At 36.1% G+C, this 15298-nt stretch overlaps 1 protein-coding gene across 3 annotated transcripts in view; it reads right to left on the bottom strand.

Moving 5' to 3' along the window:
• Positions 1–15298, bottom strand: part of MLLT10 (MLLT10 histone lysine methyltransferase DOT1L cofactor) — a 128481-nt gene that overhangs the window by 49461 nt on the left and 63722 nt on the right. The window lies entirely within an intron of this gene.

Below are 15298 nucleotides of genomic sequence, written 5' to 3'. Positions count from 1 at the left end.
CTTACCATTATGTATGGTATTCATCAACTTCGAGAAAGCTTTTGAGTTAGGAGAAAAAGGGCTTCATGTTAAGATCATGTTTAACAGGCACACAAAAGAATGTATGTATAGACAGGAATTTCAGTGAACAATAATATACCTGAATACATCTTTCTTGTATTAGAGCTCTGATCATTTACAGTAGCTCAAATTGTAAAACTGATTTATTTCTATCCACCGAAATTTTTTATATTTTTATCAGTGTTTGTTAGCTTTTAAGTGTCGAGTGTAAGAACATTCCAGCACATGCCAATTAGCTGTGTTCTAAAGCTACTATTTACAAATAAAAAAATCAAACACTTTCCAGTGACAATCAGTCTTCCCAACAAAAGACTGATTTTAATTTCATTGTGCACAACAAATTTAGAAACTTAAACTGAAGCTGCCTTGCTAATTTTAATCACAAGGCATCTTTTTTTGCTTCACTGACAGATTGAGACTAACTCAAGCAATCAAGAAGTTTAACAGAAAACAGTTGTGTCTCCTGGACTTTAGGGAGCTCAGCTGAAGAACTCAAATATGTAGAAAGAACATCCAACTAGTGGTACACCAAAGGATGCTCACATGAACTTCCTTTTCTTCCAGGGTTGGAGTTTGTAGAGAATATTGATCTCTGACCATGAAGTGCCAGAGCACACTCACATCCTCTGTTGGGGAGCTAGAAGTCTCTGCAACTCACCCTCACAGCAACACACACTTTTATGCCATTGTAAGGTGATGGCAGTCATGCAGATGGCCCACCCCTCCCAATTTATTCTTCCTTAGGATAATGACCTCATGACTACAGAATTATTTTAGTTTCAATTTACTAGGTCATTCTTTCACACTACTAACGAACAAAGCCCTCAGCTTACACGTCTGGCTTGCCAAGATAATCAACTGGATGATTTTGCAGGCAAGAGTGTGGGGAACACCTCTGTCACACTTCCATGGGTGAATTCTCTACCTGCATCAGCCTCTGAGGTCTGACTGTAATAACTGTTCATGTTCCAACTGGGTGACTGACTTTTATGCTTTATTTTTCCCTTCTTTATTCACCTGACAACTGGCAGCTACTAAAGACTGCTGTCAAAAGCCATTTTTAACCGCCAGCCTCTTCTGAACATCAGGATTCCAAACAAATAAATTAACAAGAAAGACAAGTTAAACTTTTGACATTGATACTAAAACATCACAAAAGTAATTTAGAACTCATTAAAAAAATCCTAGCCTTTTACCTACTGCCTAAATTTGAATAACTAGCCAAAGTTACCTTCATGGAAAAAAAAATTAAAATTTAGAATATTTTAACTAAAACATTATAGACCAAGTCTGTACTAAAAAAAAACCCCAAACAAACACCTCACTAATGTTTTTTAAATGTTGTGGTAGGAAAACAAAGCCCACATTATATAAAATCCTGGGTGATTCTTGACAGAAGTATATTAATATGATAAAAATTAAACCGATAATTTTAATTAATCTTCTCAACAGTTTTCAGAGAACTAACAACAATGTACAAAAATACCCTTATAACCAAAACTGTTTACAAGGAAAAAACCAAGATCACTAAACCATGGAGAGTTCATATGGCTGGGATCATATACATTACAGTATCGGGACAAAATCTGCCTCAGGTGCAGAGGATATGCTGCAACTGCTGTCTGCCACCCCTAAGAGCAGAATAACTTCACTCACATCTACTCTGCACAGCCTTTATTTGATTATATAATTTCTTCCCAGTTATGCTCAATTTCTGTGCACAAGAAACAGCAAGCAGGATTTTGATCCCCTACTGCTTTCAATATTAAGGAAAGCCCCTTTCAAATTCATGGAACCATTGGGTAGGAGTTTCAGGGTGCTTGGGGTGGGAGTGTTTTTATTTTGTTAAACAAGCTCAGCCCTAGATTGCCTGAAGCTGCACCTTTTCTTCTGTTTCTTTAAAACTGTACCACCCAGAAGCCACCATTAACCCAAACTGTCACATACATTGTATTCCCAAACATCACTCACCACTTTCTTAAAAGTTTTAAAGCAGAATACGCTAGATATGCCCCAGTGAAAAACTGAGTACTAGAAGATATAAACTGCATAGATAAATGAGGAAGAGATGCAGCCAAAGAGCTGACAGAGCAATTCAGTAGACCTAGTCAGCAACGTGGGGTTCAAACAAGCAGTTGTCTGTCAGCTCCAGAACATAAATAAAAACAAGAGTGGGAGAAACAAATTGCAGAGGAATCCCTTTTGACTGCAGCTATTAAATGTGGAAAAAGTCTTTTTAACATTCATAGTAAATACAGTCGCTAAGAGAACAGCATCAATTCCAGGACACATGAATTACACTTTAATAGTCTGCTACTGCACTTACCAGAATGAACTTTTCACAATAAGCATGGAAACGGAATAAATATATGTGAGAAAAGGATTCACACCTTTGATTCTTACTTTGAAAGTCTCTTTTTTTGGAATCATTAAGATTCCAAATAGGACGTAAAAAGACTGTAATGCAATGATCAAAAAAGACAAATACAGTGTTACAAATCATCATAAGGGAACAGAAAACAAGATAAAAAGCATAATTACACCACTTTTAAAATTCATGTTGCGCTTATCTTTCAAATACTACTTGCATTTCTCAAAAAACAATATAGCAGCACTAAAAGAAATCTGGAAAGGGTAAAAAGGATATAGTACAAATGACAACTTATTAAGATATCTAGGTCTAAAATAGATAACAGAGGAACTGACAGAAATTTATCAATTATGAATACTGTAAAGATGCTGAATATTTTTAACAACCATTCACTTTGTTTAGAGGAGCATCAAAAGACGATCAGCAACAGCTGCAAACAAAGTACATCCTTCTAGAATGCATAAAGATACGAAACTCACTTCTCATGTTTCAGACGTTAACAGCATATAGTTTCAAAAATTTTTAGACAATGTCATGGAACTGACCAATTCACAGAAGAGTTCAATAGCTACAGATATCCAACCTTGAGATGAGATGCAATGAATCCTAGTAAGAAAACATCCTGTTTAACCTAATGCCTTTGAAACGAACTGTTGTAACACATATCTCATCCAGTTACATGATCAAGAGCCAACACTAGATCAGCCCTCCTTGTGACTGATGAAGCTCATTCCAGACTCCCCCCAAGCCTTAACACAGAACAGAAGGAGAATTGTTCCCCTACCACTATTCCCTTCCACACCCCGTAAATTAAAAGGCGGCAGATGAAAAAAGGTGTTTTATTGTGGAAGGAAAAAGAGCTACTGTCTGGGTTCCTGGTATAACTGCCTCTGTTTGCAGTTACCTCTTTCCTGACTTCTCCTGCAAGTAACCTCCCAGCCACCTAGTTTTCTCCTACAGTGTACAGCATAGCTATTGAACTCCAACATGCTAAGGTGTCAAGAAAGGTTAAGGATGGTGAATGGTAATCTCGGATGCCAAAAAACTATATGCTGTAATAGCTGGACTTCACATTCATTGTTTTCCTTTCTTTTCCATCTCTGCTGCCTTACACACTTTCCTTTCAGTTTCTTGGTTGAATCATTCCTTCCTTCATCTAATCCTTACAGTAGCTGCTATTGCTTGCTTTAAAACCTTACAATCAACGCTGCTCAGGAAGACTTTACTGTTGCCAGCTCATTCATTTCAATTAGGTTCAAAATATCTCAGAATTGACTGTGTATTAATACCTACATCCAAGTCATCATCCTTTTACTGTTCACTACCCATTTTTAAGGGAATTGGTTATTCATACAAAAACTAAAGTTAAATTCTAAGCTTACCACTACTCCCACAGCAGAAAAAAGGCCTAATGACTCTGGCCCTTGCAAGGATGTTACTTGCTGTAATCTACCACTAAATTCTTCAGGTTAGGCATCAGTACATGAGTTATCACACTTCAAAAAACAAAACCAAAACAATCCCCTGCATTTGAGATTCTCATGTGAAAGCTAACTATATTGACGGCTTATGAGTAACTTTTTCATTTGTTTGGGAGGATGGGGAAATGGTTTTGTTCCGAGTTTTTGGTTGGTTGTGGGTTTTTTGTGGTTTTTTGGTGGGGGGGGTGGGGGGGTGGGGGTGTTTAGATTGACTTGGAATCTCTAGTCATTCCTATCACCAAATCCTTCTTGTAAGTGTTCAAAACAAATAAACAATGGGAAATAGATATAAAACCAAGTCAAGTACAAAGGATCTGATATTAGTCATGCACAAGGCCCAGACACGTTTGTATTCTTCAGGTCTGTTTACAGCTTCCATGAACCTCTTCTCAACTCAAGTTTCTAGAGCTATACCGGTCCAAAGACCATAGATGCTCACACTTTTGGACAAAAATTCCCATTTTTTTCAAGTTAGTCTAATGAGAACCCCCTTCAGAAACTTTTTACCGCTGCATGTAATTCTCCCTCATGAAAATACATGCAGCAAGCTACATGACTGTTAAAATTCACAGTTTTCTTAATGTTATTCTTAGGGCCTTCCCACAGACACCTATCTGCCAGATCTGACACTAAAAAAATGAAGAATTCTATTTAAAAGCTGAATAAAAAGTATAGAAAAAATAATATGAAGTAATGAGTTTGCATCTAAACTAGGTGTTAAATCCCAGTTTAATTCAAGTGGTCAAAAAAATACCACTTTAAATTCAGAATCACATAAGAAATAGGTTTTCTAACAACATAAAATAGTTTGTTTCACTTACTATTTCTTGCATTACCACCACAAAAGCCCTGACAAGAACTATTTTCCTAAGTATTTTGACAGCAAACTATGTATTTATGGCATACCTGTATATCAAGCTCTTAAAACACTTTTTCAGTTATGCCTAATACTCCTGAAAGAGAGGTTTATTTGAGTAATCTTCTGGAAATATGGTGTTGGCTTATCCGTGACAACTTTTTGCATTTTATTTACGCTGGGGAGATTTATTAAAAATGAGCTCACATCCAGGTAGATCAACACAAAGATCTCACAGGTTTTGAGCAACTAGCACAGGTAACCTTTATAAAATAGCAGGAACTGCCTTACAGTGACAAGGCACTGGCATATATTGTCATTTAGTGTAGCTAAGATACTTTACATCTAGACAGCCACTGGATTTCAGAGTTTCCCTTTTTTAAAGTGCTCTTAAATACAAAAGCTACTGAAATCTTTAGTTGTACCTATAAAGCTATCCTAACTGGCTCCTGCCATTTTAATCAGAGCTAGGCGTTTGGACTGTCATCAACCACGGCACATGAAGCTACCTGGGGACCACCTGACTTCAAATATTTCACAGAGCAAGAACTGCTGTTGGACACGTGCCCCAATGTCGTACCAAGCAACACACACAGTACCACACCACAGCACAGGCTACCTAGAGCTTCAGAAAGCGACTGTTCTTAGTCCTATGGCATCCATGCAACCTGTTTAAGAAAGTAAACTAAACTACTTGTGTAAGAAGAAAGTATAGGGAAATATGGAGCTGATAGAGACACTTGCTCTGATCATATTTGGTTAAAAAGAGCATAGTATATGGATAGTATAGTTCCTGTCCACTGTAAGTCTTAATTGGATTTGTCTCTGAACAATATCTTTCCGTTAAAAGCTCAATTATTTTAAGGTAACTAGTCTCCCTTATACCACTACGTCATGATCATATTTATATTTAAATATTTTGTTTTCTTTTTAAAACTTTACTAGGGAATCTCAGAAATTATTATAATCAGCAACAGCTCTAGACATCAGAGCGTCTTCTTATATAGAAATTAGTCACCCCAATCATAATCCTGAAACATATTTCAGTCAGTTTAACTTCTAGTACCGCAGCTCTTCACATCAAATAAATGGAAAATGTAAATGCAAAGTACATTTTCTTCTGATTTTAAAAACCTGACTGTAGTGCTATCACCTCCGACTGACAACAACAAAAAAAGAATTTTACCATATGAATTGAATAGTCTTCAGAGGGAAAAAATGCTGCAAATACTATCAACACATACAGATCACTTATTTTTCAGCTATATTTGATTTCTAAAGGGCTTGAAAGTCTTTAAGACCTGAAGAGTACGATTTTGAAGGAGGAGTAAAAAACTCTATGCTCCTTTTATAGCCAAGCCTCCTCTTTGCTGCCACCCCCCCCATTTTTTTTATGTTCACATGTCACCTTTAACAGATTTTATGGAGTTAAGACTGATTGCTATCTCGCATTTGACTTAGAAAGAATGCCGTACTCTAGTAAACTGACTCCAGATGCTGAAAAACGTTCATACTCAAGAAGATGTATATTTTAATGTAAAAATATATGTGTAAGAAATGATACCAAAAGAGTTTCTTTAAGTCTAATTTTTAAAGGAGGTCCCACGACTAAACCATTGCAAGTAAACGAATAACACCTGTACCTCACTTCATTTTCCATGCAGCAATAGAATTTCATTTAAGGAATATTTCCTTGATCTTCATAAAAGGGCTACACCTCTAAAGCAAACATCAAGTTCTGCAACAAAGACATCTGATAGGACAGAAATCTTAATTGCTTTAGAGTGTCTCCTTGTTCCCCTGCTCTACTTAAAAAACATAACAATTAGAATTTAAAGAGAGCTACAGAACTAATATAATCCAAGCACAAAACTGGAAGTTTCAGTATATTTCTCTACCTGCCTTTTTTTTTTTTTTTTTTAAATAATAATGATAATGCCACATACTTTTACTCCATGTATCTGCAAAGATAATCAACCCCAGAAAAGCAGGCAATTTATTTTGTTCACTGTGCAGCAGCAATAATAGCAAAGCTGTCAGCTAGATCTCATCCATACAGTGTAGTTTACCCAGATTACCCAGGCCTAAAATAAGTGAGTTTTTATTAGGAATTCAAACCTAGCACCAAATATATACAATGCATTTTGTAGGCTTACAGGTCAAATATAATCTAAAAGCAAACAGTTTACAAAAAGCTCATAGAGGACTTTGAAAACCTTCCCTCACCAAACAAGAAAGATTTATAGCTAAATTTGAAAAGCAGCAAGTACAGCAACTTAAGCAGCTTCAAGCGCCCCCAGTCCATTTTCTTCTCCGCCAATATAGATACAACTAAGAAAAAGCCAATGTATTCATACAGATACTTACTATGTTTTGAAAAGATCATATTTAGATGCCAATTCTGCAAGCAATTCTGTATGTGCACAAAATCTATACCTACAGAATTTGTTTTATTCATTATTAAATTCACATGTGGGCAGAAGTTTCACAAAGCTTGAATAAAAACAAAGTTTCAAACAGTTCATAAATAATTTTTTTTTTTTTTGCTCAGCTGTTTAAAATTATTATGTCTTTCTCCTGAAATAAGTAACTACCATGAAAGACCTAAAAGGGAACTCAGGAGAACACACATTCCCTTTTCCATATTAATTCGGGTTTTGTTTTGTTGAGGTTTTTTAGAATCTGAAATGTATTATTAAAGTTCATAATCTAAACGTACTATTTGCTGCTGACTATCAGAGTATACAAATAAATAAAGATCTAACTAGAAAATAATGCCCAGGATCACACCATAATTTAGGAATCTAGTTTCAAGTACATAATCTTCAAAATTTCCATTTTAACCTAACAGACACATTCTCATACAACAATTAACTTGTCAGGTAAAACCTCACTTCCACAGCTGCCAAGATCTCCTCTGATACAAGCACGCCTAAGCAGCTTGACATGTAAGCTATACCCTACTTATTAGAACTTACCTTCCCCTCCCTGGGACATTTTTTCACTTCAGAAAGCCCTCACATAGGTTTTCACTAAAAAAAAAACCAAAAAAAAACCACAACCCACACAAAAAAAAAACCAAACACACACACAAAAAAATTAAAAACAAAACACAAAAAAAACCTACAAAACCAAAAACAAACCCCACCCCACCATCTACACTTTTTTGAGGAAAAGAAACTTTCTTTTGTGTTGAATCAAGTTTCATTTCAGAGAAATGCTCCAAGAGTTTCTAGTCTTGTGACATTCATGGGGGAGCTGATTTGTATCTAATGCACAAACCACTGCTTCCACGGAAAGTGAGGCAGCCTCGCAACTTCAAAGGCGGAAAGGCTGAACACTTCTTTTTTTCAGCAGCCCATCCAATCAGGTACCGTAGGTCTGTATTTTTCTGTCGACATTTTTTTAAAGAACAGAAAATGGGGTAATTACCAATATGCAGTATGCAATTACGAAGAAAAAATTCTTGACCAGGAATATTAATTCTTCCTGTATAACAATTATGATCATGCTTTTAACTGTTTCTGTAAACTGAAATATTCTCAAATTAAAGATACTTCAGTCTATCAAAGAGCTAAGACTGTCTGAAAAGGACATTTTAAAAATCTTGATCATTGTATGTGTCTTCTCAACTTCCCTATATTTGTATTTTAGGAGGAAATTAGTATCAGAATTAAATATAGTACTCATCTATCTGCAGTATCTGTGGAGTAATTTCAAGTAAAGTAACTTTTAGATCCCTTCTTGAAATGAGTATCACAGGGATGACAATAGCCTTTTTTCCCTAAAGCATCCCAATAGGAGATAATGTTCAGTTCTCCATCATCATTTGGAAGTTTTTCAGAATTGTTTTCGAAACACATCTCTGTTATAAGGTTCATTGTTCAGTATTTTTTGTACAAAACTTTCTTAATCAAGTAATTATTATTCATTACATCTAAGTACATTTCTTACAACATACATTTTTAGAAAACACCATGAACCATCACAGCAAATAGCAAAGATTCCTTAATTTCTACCCAATCTTTGACAAAACCATAGAACATACCATGTTGGGAACTATTTTCTGCAGACCCGTACTGCCTGACAATTCCCTAATAACTACTGTATTTTGAAATGCATTACTTGCCCAGTTACAGTATTTAATTTCCCAAACTGATGCAGGATGCTAATTTTTCTTCTAGAAATCAAAGGCATAATACAGCACAGAACTAGGTTCATACATAAGAGCCAAACAAGAATCTCTGCGAGCATGTGGTTTGATTCTTAGCTCTCAAACTTCCCACACCTGCAAATCCAATAAATATGCCCAACTAAATGGTATCTTCTAGAAGACGTACAACCTCTACATTACTGAGAATTGTTCAACTATTATTTTCTCTCACTTGATCATATTTTACCCCTTTTTATAAGTTAAGGATCATTATAGTAATAATAGCGTAAGGTTGATAAGTGATGCACAGGGAAACGACACAACCCCAAAGTAAACACTTTGATTTAATAATTCTCTGATCAAAATTCAGTTGAGACTTATCCATTAACTACGTTTAATGCAAAGGTTTGCTGACTTCCTACCATTACAGGTCTTCATTTAAAATTTCATGCTGTATCACTTGAAATGTGTCTACATCTACTATGCCACTGCTTTTATTAAAAAAATACCAAAAAAAAAGTTCAGTAAGTTATTTTCCATAACTCTCAATAACCGCCAGAAATCATTATACCTTCACACCTCTTAGATCTCTTAACATCTTTCTTTCTTGTATCAGACACATTCAAATTACATAGCATTAACTACCCACCAGTCCTACAACTTCACAAATTTTAAGGACTTATTGAAATTTAACATTGACAGTCCAATGAAAATATGAGTACTCATCATCAGGAAATGCTGATTTATTTCTTCTGGCTGTAGCTGCTGATAACGCTTGTTGCAAACAACATTGATGGGGAATCCATTTCATGATAATCCCCATTTTCATAAGCTTTTACTACCTCATGTGATTTCTTCACAATTATTTGATGAATGCCTCCATGTTTTCTACACCAACAATCAGAGTTTTAATTTTGCCTTGTGTGTTTTCTACACTATTTGCTTAGTCCTAAAAGGTCACTAATACCTATTAGTATCAATTTGCTCTTTCTAGTCTATCTCCTCTGGACTACAAACTGGCTTTTTTAACACAGCAAGACTTTTTTCAGCATCAGCTTCTGGGTACCTAGCAGAAAAACATAATAGCAATAACTGTTTCAGAGTCATTTTTTCTAACCTTTTTCTCCCAACAGATTTAGCTAGTAAGTCAAAGGCTACTGCAGTTTAAACATAACATCATAAGGATTTTAACATAAGCTCTGATGGACTCGGTATCTCAATGAGAATGATTTCAAGTTACTCATCTCCTTTGAAGCTCAGAGTTCTCTTACATCATCAGTATGACAAGCTTAACAGTAAGATCATCTCCTTGCACAGAAGCATAACACTTGGAGAAGGCTTCATCACTGCTTGTATCAGATGAGAAAAGAAAATAAAATACACAGACCAAGCTGAAGCATTTAGTAAACTCCTATATAAAGCTGAAATTCGACAGCACAAGACATAAAATCAAACCAGAGGGGCCTGTGCCACAAAAACATTAACTGTTTCTAAATCAAAGTTTGAAATACTGCTATATTAAAGTACAATACTGGTTTGGAAATGTCTGTTATTCCAAAAACTGTCTAGTATTACCAACCAGAGTATATGGAAGACTGCTGAAGGGTAGAATATATAGGATGTAGACATAAAAACATAGGAAGACAAATTATAAGGTTGCCTCAGTTGTGACAAAGGAATTCCACAAGATAGGCACATAACAAGGGTGCTGAAAGAACGGGCTAAGCATTTCAAGGCCAAATTTGGAATTTAACCTTCTCCAGTTGTCTTAGGGGAAAAAAAGAATTGCTTTATAAGCTCTTGTAGGGTTACAGTACACAAAAGGGCATAAAATCAATTATGCAAAAATTAAAATACTGAAGTAAGTGATCCCCTGAAGTCCTTAGCAACTGAAGCTGATACTATACAATTTGTTGTACACTTGAAATCAAGAATGGAACTGGGAAAGACAGAGAAGCACCACTATATGCTTGAAGCACTGTAATTCTTCCAGCAGCAAGTATCCATGCAGAACTTAAAGTTCTTGCACAGTAATCTTTATCTACCACAAAACAGAAATTTCAGTTTACTTTTGACACTTAATTGCTTTTCATTTTACCTTGCTGCATTATTCCACAAACGTCAGAAGGTACTGTATGTCACATAAAAGAAAATGGTTTTTTCCCCTATTCCTGTGGGATGCAAGTTATCAGATAGTTCTTCCCGCACTGGAGTGTACTCCAAAGAGGGGTCAGAGCCTGCACAAACTGCTTGCCAGAAAAGCACAGAATGGATGAAAGTTATTTATCATAACCATATGTATTTTCGTCCCACCGTCTTACTAGTTTCTGCACTACTGCTGAAATAAAGTGCAAGTACGGTACAAGAAACATTTGATTTGGAATCTACTACTAGCAGAGGTTAAGGATAGGGAGAAGATGCTACTCATCTCTCCCAGTCCCTGGATGGAGGTTTTCTGTTCTTTAGTCACTATCGTTGTGAAAAGAAAAAAAAAAAATTAAAAATCTTCAGCAGAAGGGATTGTTGCTTTACAGTACTTCAGACTAGAAAACTTAAATCTTTATTCCCTAGAAGGATGCTGAGAATGAACTTAATCCTGAGAGTACAACTAGTGTGACTTAAAAAGTTAAATAGCTCCATAAAATTGCAGACTTCAGATTAAACCCTCCCCCATTAAAAAATCTGGATCCTGAAATCACTCCAAAGACCAGGTCCATTTGGGGGGAACCAGTATCAGCTTTATGTAACTCCCACTGACAATTGACTTAGGTCTTCTTAGACAATAAACTTACACTGCTTGTGAATTTCCAGCACAAAGATAATTATGGTTTGTAAATAAACTGTTACACACTAAAGAAGCTTTTTTTTAACAGGGACAGATGTACTACAGAAATGTTACTTTAACATAAAAATTCCTTATCAACCTACCAACTAAATTTTATTTCATTTTTTAAATTATTTTGCATTCCTTTGAGTACACTGTTAAAGTAATGCATAGTGTTTCCTATCAGATTATAAATACATTTGAGAAAAAAAATTATAAAGAGCATAAAAACTGAACATTTGAGTGCTCAAAATTTTGAACACATCAGATCAGTTGCATGGCAATTGTAGTACAATGCAAGTGTACGTATTGTAACATTTTAATTGCATGGCCTTGTACTGTTCGTGGTACATGTCTGTTCTTATTAAGCAGGAAAACAGAAGTTCTGTGGACTGGAAAAAAGTTTGGAGAGGACAAATATTTGCACAAAATTAGCTGAATGTACTTACTCTGAATAAAAGTTTTATAGAAGACATTTAATTATGTATAAATAGCACACAATCAATCTGCATTACCTTTTAAAATAAGCCTTCCTTCACATTTCAGCTAATTTGAACATTAACCGTGAACAGGACTATATGTCTGTGAAGTAATGGTTTTCGTAATTTTTATGGATATCAACAAGTACCCTTTAAGAAAATGGAAACAGAATGGTAGCTTAGGAGAGCTGCAGTTAAAAGTTATTTTAAAAAGAAGAAAAGAGAGTGGAAGAAAAAGTGCCTCAAAAGCTTTGTTTAGTACGGCCTAACGCATTCCTGATTCTCCTTCTTTGAAGTAACAAGGCAATTCCAACTTTTTGGCTTGACTTCCCCTGCATTTTCTCTCACTACACTTACATGAACAAAATCTTATTTTGGGTTTTGAGTCATGCCATTTAAATTAACTTGTTTGTTTTTGTTAGATTTCGTTACTGGACAATATAGAGACATTTCAAAGAGAAACGTCAGCATATTGTACCTCAGAAAATGTAAGTTTCTGATAATACTCATATGCCCTTCCTCATTGTAACAAAGTTGTAAGTGGACTGGCAGACCCAGAAAATGCTTATGATGAAGTGAGGAGAGCAGCGCTACAACCATAAGAAAAAGGGGAAATCAGGGAGAAGAGTACATTAAAACAATATGCTCAGACTCAAGCAGAAGTTTCTGGAAAAATTTAGAGCTCCTGCTCAAAGGCCAAGACATCCCATCTGGTTTTGCTCCTTTGGGTTTTCTGGGTCTTGTTGGGGTGATTTTGTTTCGTTTTCATTCCTATTCTTTAGCATCTTCAGAAAATACCACTGTTGTAGAGAACAGGTCTAATGCTGGCTAGCTAGAATCTAAGTATGCTTAACAGAGGTTAAATTATAGGCTTAATATCACAATAAAGATAATACAACCTACACAGTATTTCCATCCATGTATTTCAAAGCTTTTTACAATGGGAGTTTAACATTATTACCGACATTTTATAGGTGGAAGAGTCACATGTAAGAAGGCGGCCAATGGCATCCTGGCCTGCATCAGGAATAGTGTTGTCAGCAGGAGCAGGGAGGTGATCATTCCCCTGTACTCGGCTTTGGTGAGGCCGCACCTCAAGTACTGTGTCCAGTTTTGGCCCCCACTCTACAAGAAGGACATTGAGGTGCTGGAGAGAGTACAGAGGTGGGCTACTGAGCTAGTAAAGGATTTGGAGCATGTCTCCTATGAGGAACGGCTGAGGGATCTGGGGCTGTTTAGCCTGGAGAAGAGAAGACCAAGGGGAGACCTTATCGCTCTCTACAACTACCTGAAAGGAGGTTGTGGCGAGGAGGGGGTCGGTCTCTTCTCCCTAGTAACAAGCAACAGAACAAGAGGAAATAGCCTTAAACTGCACCAGGGGAGGTTCAGGCTGGATATTAGGAAGAATTTCTTTACTGAAAGGGTTGTCAGGCATTGGAACAGCCTGCCCAGGGAGGTGGTGGAGTCACCACCCCTGGAGGTGTTTAAGAGACGGGTAGATGTTGTACTTAGGGACATGGTTTAGTGGTGTTAATAGAGCTAGGACGAAGGTTGGACTCGATCAGCTTGAAGGTCTCCTCCAACCGAAACTTTTCTATGATTCTAAAGACGACAAAGGAAGCAAGGATGGACCTGGCCAGGGAAAGGCCTGTTCTAGGAGCTGACAAGACCAGAATATTCTAAGACAAATATAAGGGGTAAACATGGGTCATTCACTTCAAACTGAGATCTTGTACTTCCATCTGTTACCCCGACTACAATACATAATCCACCTCAAAGGGATTATAAAGGAAGAAGAAAGTTCATACTACAATAATCAGAACACTGATCTAAATCTCTTGGACGATCTCTGTCCATAACAGATACGAGGTTAACGTTTTTAGAACTGCATTTTAAGCAAAGAGATGGACAGTGAACTAGGAAGTTGTGTCACATTCCTCCCTATTGATTTCGATGAAGGAAAAATAAGTATTTTTTAATATAATTGCCACTGCTATTGCCATTATTAATCATAATAAAGATCATCATTTGCCTATACCTAACAAAGATTTAGAAGAATTTGGTTTTGAGATCAAGTTTTTAAGTACCTACCTTGTTCTGAAACAAATACGAAGTTTTTTGTTTCTTGAAGCACGTATATTTTTAAAGTATCTCTTGCCTATACAGTGAAAATATACAATATAAAAGCATAAAACCCTGCCCACAACCAAATATTCAAGGTCCATGTTTCTTTCCCCCCCAAAAAAAGAAAAATTAAGCAAAAAATCCACTAAAACAACAAGGACAAAATTTCAAAGTTACAAAAACTAGGTATCAGCTAGTTTGCTATATTTTTACCCAAACACAAAGGCCTCGAAAGAAACTTGAAAGCAACAAAGACTTTGGTAGATACTGTATTCCGCAAGGTCATTCCACACACAGGTTTACTGGGAACAGAAAGCCTCTCAGAGCCCCAGATGCACATAACATTTAGAACAGAGGAAGAACAAACCAGCCAATTTCAATTGCTAAAAAGCACACAAGAATATGGAAATGTCATCTGGCTGCACAGGGGTCCAGATTCAGAATTTCTTTTTACGTCTTTAATCTGATAATTCTCCATATAGACATTTTGATTTTTAGTTAAGCTAAATTGGAAAAAAATAATTGAGGGACATACTCAGCACAGCTGACATGCCTGAGTACTGATTTTGTTTTCTCTATGTAACAGAACATACAGACAATATATTCTGCATAAACTATCACTTATTTTAGCTAAACCTGTCACATGTAATTTCCATATAACCTATTTTCATGCAGCTTATTTTTCCCCCTACAGCCTCAAACCTGAATTTAAATAGCACATAGGTCTACACACAGGTCAACCTACTACAGCCACCTACAGCACAGTGTCACCTATACACGAAACAAAACTTACTCTTCCAACAGTTATATTCTAATTTTAACTTTTTTTTTTTCCCCAATGTGACTTTCAAGATACTTTAAATGATACTCTGTTCTTGAAAAGCATACTCAGAATTACGGCTAAAATAATTAAGACGTATTTTGAAGTAAGAAAACGAATTCAATAAATG

The sequence above is a fragment of the Leptosomus discolor genome, chromosome 6 (genome assembly GCF_034619465.1).
Source record: "Leptosomus discolor isolate bLepDis1 chromosome 6, bLepDis1.hap2, whole genome shotgun sequence".
Classification (NCBI taxonomy): Eukaryota; Metazoa; Chordata; class Aves; order Leptosomiformes; family Leptosomidae; genus Leptosomus; species Leptosomus discolor.
The sequence above is the reverse complement of the archived record's forward strand: the minus strand, read 5'-3'. Positions and strand labels throughout refer to the sequence as shown.